This window comes from Opisthocomus hoazin, chromosome 15, assembly GCF_030867145.1.
Source record: "Opisthocomus hoazin isolate bOpiHoa1 chromosome 15, bOpiHoa1.hap1, whole genome shotgun sequence".
NCBI classification, from domain to species: Eukaryota; Metazoa; Chordata; class Aves; order Opisthocomiformes; family Opisthocomidae; genus Opisthocomus; species Opisthocomus hoazin.
The window spans coordinates 18,699,680-18,705,303 of record NC_134428.1 but is presented as its reverse complement, the minus strand read 5'-3'; positions in this window follow the sequence as shown (position 1 = coordinate 18,705,303).

Below are 5,624 nucleotides of genomic sequence, written 5' to 3'. Positions count from 1 at the left end.
AACTTCACCAGCTTACCACATTACTCCAGATTCACACAGACTACAGTAAGCTTCAGGCTGGACCCCATGTTCTTGTAAGTTGTTTTTTTTTTTTACACAATCCTTCTTCCGTAATTCCACATGGGGCTCTTTGTCCTTCCAGTAAAACTACTGTAAAATAGTAAATTTTCCCTATGTACAGTGGTGTGGTGGAGAGTGAGATAAGGTCCTTAGAGAAGATTCAGGTTGGGAGGTTTAGAAGGGAGCAAGTGTGTGTGAAACATTGAGGCTGAGGGAGTAAAATGCCTTCACAGAAGGCACAAAAGAGGAAATCTCCCTTCCCTCTTCAGCTAGCACGTGAACCTGAACGAAGACCATGGTCCGTTCCGTATCCATACCTACCCCCTCTTCCTCTGCCACCTGGTTTTTGCAACTACTGGTAATACCCTTGCTATAAGGGAGATATTTTCCTCAGGCAGATGGAGTAATACTTCAGAAGTTACCCAATCACTCCAGTTCACATGCCCCTGCTCCCCTCTGCAGGGTGAACCAAATTTGGGGAGCTTTGGGACATTGTCTTTGAAGTGTCTATCTGATTTGTACTATCACACTAATGCAAAAGCACCATCTGTTATCTCTGTTCTGTATGCTGCAGATCCACTGAACTCAGCATCATTCAGGAACCTCTGGAGACCCTGTTTCATCGCCAGGTGATGAGATCCCAGAAAAGAAGAAATTTGGCATTAAAAGGGGAAACCAGAATGTTACATGGTGTGGTCACTCTGCAGGGGAAGAGCAAGGTCTGGTAGTTGTTTCTGTTTAGAAATTTAATCTGTTTCAGCTGTAAAGCAGATAGCAATTGCACGAACAAGGTTCCATAAAAAGTCAGCAGTCTCATTCACTTTCTGTCTGCTCTAACCTTCATCTGGGATTACCAGGGAAGGGGTGAAGTCCTGCTCTTTAGCAGAAGAGAGACCACAGTTGCATTCCCTAAGTACATGGAGGGGGCGGGGTGTCAGGGCTGGGACAGCTGTCGTGAATTAAGGGATTCCCTTACACATAAAATGACTTTGCTCCAGCAAGCTTACTTGACTGAAACTAAGGTGTGTGGAGGTGGGGTTTGGTGGGGATTTGGGGTAGAGGGAAAATCCTGCTTGCTTCCTTCCTCCCTGTGTCCTGTCGTTGTTCCCCCCCCCCCCCCCCCCCCCCCCCCCCCGAGGGTGTTTGGTGTTAGGTAAAGCAGCTGAGTCTTTTTCTGGAAGTTACATTTTCTGCAGTGCTCTAAGCCTAGTTGCCTCTGTTTTTTCAGGGGATTATTTGCATGCTGATTCTAGGAAGCGCTGGTATCTTCCTCTGTGTTGCTTCCCCAAAAGAAAAAAATCAAATGGGGAGAAGATAGCTCAGGATATTAAACCAGAGAAGGGAATGGGAGGAAAAGAAATACTGATAAAGCAACCTAGTAAATCTGAGATAAGTTAAGATATCTTAATAGAATGCTTTATACAAAAGCGTGTCCAGACCTCAGGTTTCTGTTTTTTAATATGTGGTCCTTGTTGGCGTCTAGATCTTTAAGTGAAGAGGTAGTTTCCTTAGAGTAAGACTCAGTCCTGGTAACAAGCTCTCACCACAACCCTTCTGTGCTTTCTCTATCCTGCAGGGAAGGAGGCTGTTGTCTACCTGGCTGATCACTACTGCAAGCAGAAAGCAGATTTTCAGAAGTATTCCGGCACCGTGGAGCTTTCTAAGGTATGGATAAATCCTCAGAATTGCTGAGAGGATGAGAGAAGGGCTTTAATTTAACTTTTCTGTTGTGATACGGTCTCTGCCTTGAAAACACTCTGCACTTTATGAATGAAGAGTGAGTAATCTTGGGGTTTTTTGTCTCTTGGAAGGAGCGATTGACTGTATAGGGCTCATTAATTATCAATGCACACGTGTAAAAGGGAAATGAGATTCTTTGTCTCTGTGCAGCACAGCTCTACAGAAGAAAACAGATGCTGTATGTGTGTGTTTAATCCCACCCTGGGGCGGTTGCACAAGGAACGGGCTGAACCTTGTGTCTGTCTGGTGTGCTGTAGGCACAGGACAGCTGTGGATTAACCTTGGCAAAGAAAAAGAAGAATAATTAGGCTTTGGATGGCCTTTTAAATCCTAGATCACCCTTGCCTACCATCGCCTTCAACGCAGGTCTGAGTTTCATCTAATGCTAAAATGGGAAGATGCTTTAGTGGCTGAAGAGTCTTAAAAAGAGCTGCCTATCATAGAGTAAGGACTGGGGTGCTGCTTGGGATCCTGCTAGTGTAGGTGGGGCGGTAGGACTAGTCCTCTCTGTCCTGTTGGGTTGTATAATTTGCTCAGACAAAGAATAATACACTCAGCCAACCTCAGTTCATGAAGGTCACTGAGGGCTGCTTATTAGGAAGCTAAGATGAAAATTCTGTTACATCCCTTAATTCAAGGCACTAGATGAGGCTGGAATCGATCGTTCAAAAATGCTGAAGATAATAAAATTGAGATCTCATAGTGTCTGCCTAGGCTAGCCAGGACACACAAACCAGTGCAGGGCTTCAGCTGTGTTTGCAGTGAAGAAAACTCCTCTTCAGTTCACTGAAACCTTTCTTCAGTAATTCCTGCTGTTCCCTGAATGCTGGTCTGTTCCTAGATGTCTGTCTTGATGAAGGCACCTCTCGTGTCCAAGCAGTGTAAATACTTCTAGAGCGGAGGACTGCTTCACAGAAAGGTCAGGTGGGGCATGTGCTTAGGGTGGGTAACCCTGGAGGAATTAAAAGCAAAGGTTTTACAAGCTTCTGTCTTCAAATATGTCTTAACTCTCCTGTGATGAACAAAGACGTATTTTAATTTTCTTGCTCATAAACACGAGTTGCTTTTAATAATATAATGAGAAATCTTATTTCTACTCCTAAATCTTAAACTGCAATTATCAAAGCCAATTCAAAACTAGTTTGCCCAGTTTTCAATCAGGGCTGATAAGCATTGGCCAGTTAAATCCCTTTTGCTTTGAAAATTCCAGTCAAGATATTTAAACACACGGAAAAACTGTCTCTGCTGTCTTTTCACCCAAGTTAAACAAAATTAGGCTTAAAATGAATTAGTGCAAAATTAAACTGAATAGTTTCTGTTTTATATAAGCCATTTTCAGCTTTAAAATCTCTTTTTTGGAAAAAAGTGAGCTATCACATCTGTTGTGCTTACACACTCCAAGACCAATTTATGTTCAATCTTTTTGTGCCTGGCAGAGGCTTGTGTGGTACTGCCTGTGCACTGTGGCCATAAATTCATGCATGAAAAGCTTGTTTTATTGATGTTGCTGTTTACTGATGTTGTTACTTCTCTCCAGGGTGTATGTGTGTATGTAAAATCATAGCAGTGTTATGTCCTAAGATATGGACTTGGGTGCAACAGAAAAATGACCCAAGATTTAAGCCAAAGCCAAGAGATCAGGACTTGTGACTTGTGGAAACCTGGCTTTGATCAAAAAGCTATTCATACAGCGTTAGCAGCACACATTGCCTTGTCTGCCAAGTAGTTTTCTTTGTTGCCAGCTTTGCTGTGCTGCTTACTGTATTGGTGTCACTGAACTTAATTAGCTGGAACTCATATGTATATTCAGACTTTTGATTGTACAGTGACATTACACAGAAAGCTGTTTTGAGCGGTTTACTCCTGAGTTGTACCCTTTTTAGATGATGTTAGCTAGATTCGGATTGCTTCTCTGGTAAATGCAAACACTAGAGATCCAAGCTCTTCATTTTCTGAATGACTACTTCAAATGAATGTGGATGAGGTGGTAATAAGAGTGTCTCTTGGGTCCTACAAGCAAAGGTCAGTAGGACACCTCTCATCAGTCATGTCTGTGTATAGCCAAATAATATGTCGGAAAATGCTCAAGCATGTAATTAACAGGTCTCAATGAAAAAGAACATCTTGTTTGACTTGATATAATGAGAAGGATAGCGTTTTGTCCTGCTAAAATGGTGGAAAGTCTTCCTGTCCCGTCAAAATGACTAGTCTGTCCCAGGCAATCTGATTTGTTCAGTCAGGAATTCATAGGACAGTCTGTGACATGTGACTCTAACGTGTTTTTCTGGGGTTAGCTGAGCTATTTCCCTGGGAAAAGAAGGGTCTTCTGGGTCATCAGGTCCAGTCCTGTGTAATTTTACTTGACTTCCTCCAACACTTTTCTATCAAGTTGTGTTCAGCAGAAGGAAGACTTTTTGAAGATCATGATGGAGAGAAAGACATCACTATAGGATATAGTTTGTGTTTCCATGTGAGAGAGGTAAAGACATCCATACAAAATAGCAAATGGCTGCCCACTTGAATTTATGCTTACTGTTTCCAGTTCTAGAACAGAGCCAGTGGCCACAGGATGCTTCTGGCCTCTCAGTGCCCTGTCGCAGGCTGCAGACTTGAGAAGGGCTTGCAGACCACCACGGGAGTGAGCTGCCTGTCTGCTTCGGCTGCACAGCCACCATCTGAGATCCACCACAAAATACAGCCAGAAAGCAGTTAAACAAAATGCAGCAAATAATGCTTCCCTTATTTTTCTTTCTTTATTTCCCCTCCTCCTCCCTTGTGCTTTTATTTTTGTCTTGATCTAAGTGGAATTTTTTTTTTGGCTGAGCTTATGTTGTTATTTGATTTTTATACGATTCTCAGGTACCTAATGAAATTGCCACATGCTCAAGGGAAAACTAGTTTCATAACAGCATGACAGTAAAATGTTGCTAAAATCCTCCAGGACAGCAGAAGGATTAGAAGAAGAAAATGCAGAATAATGTAGACATTAGCTTAAAGACAACAAAGGGTTCCTAGTCCACTGACATACCAGAATCCAACAGAAGTATTCATAATTACTAATAACAAAAGGCTGGTCTATTATAACAACTCCATTCAAACTAAAACACTTGTAAAACTTGTGTGCTAGTGAGTGTATTTTGATGATAGGTCTGGTTTAAGCCTAATCTGCTGAAATACAGACAGGATAGGAACAATGCTTTCTCTAGGGATCAACAACTTTGTCCCTGAGCAGACTGCCTTATATAAACACACCTAATTGAGTTAAAATTCATGCAGACAGCTTGGGTTAAAAAGAAACAAATATCAAGCAAATACACAAAAGTCATGAGCAACAAGGACTGGTAAAGACATTGTGGGGAAAAAATACTCTTTGACGCATATGCCAGTGTATACTAAATCAAGAAAATTAATATTAAACACTACAGGTCACAATAATGAACATATGTTTCACCTTCTCAGTCAGTAGCTAAAAATCCTCCTTTCAACAGTGGACATCTTGTTTAGTGTGTTTCTAAATCTTACTTTTTTAAATTAAAAAAAAAAAACTGTTAACTTAGGTATTCACCACCACTTTGGCCTTCACTTGCCTAAACACTGTACACAGAAAAATGTTTCTTGCCTGGCGTCTGCAATGTTTTCAGCTGGCACTAATTTATTCAGCTGGGAATAAAGGTGATTTATCCAGAAGACTTAAATAGCTGTAGCTACATGGGTATGTTTTAACTCAGTAAAGATAGAAATTAAATAATTGGAGTGTTTGTTCCTTTCCAGTGTCTCTTGGTTCACCAAAAGCGACAAAAGCCTTGTTTTTTTTGAGCTGAGAT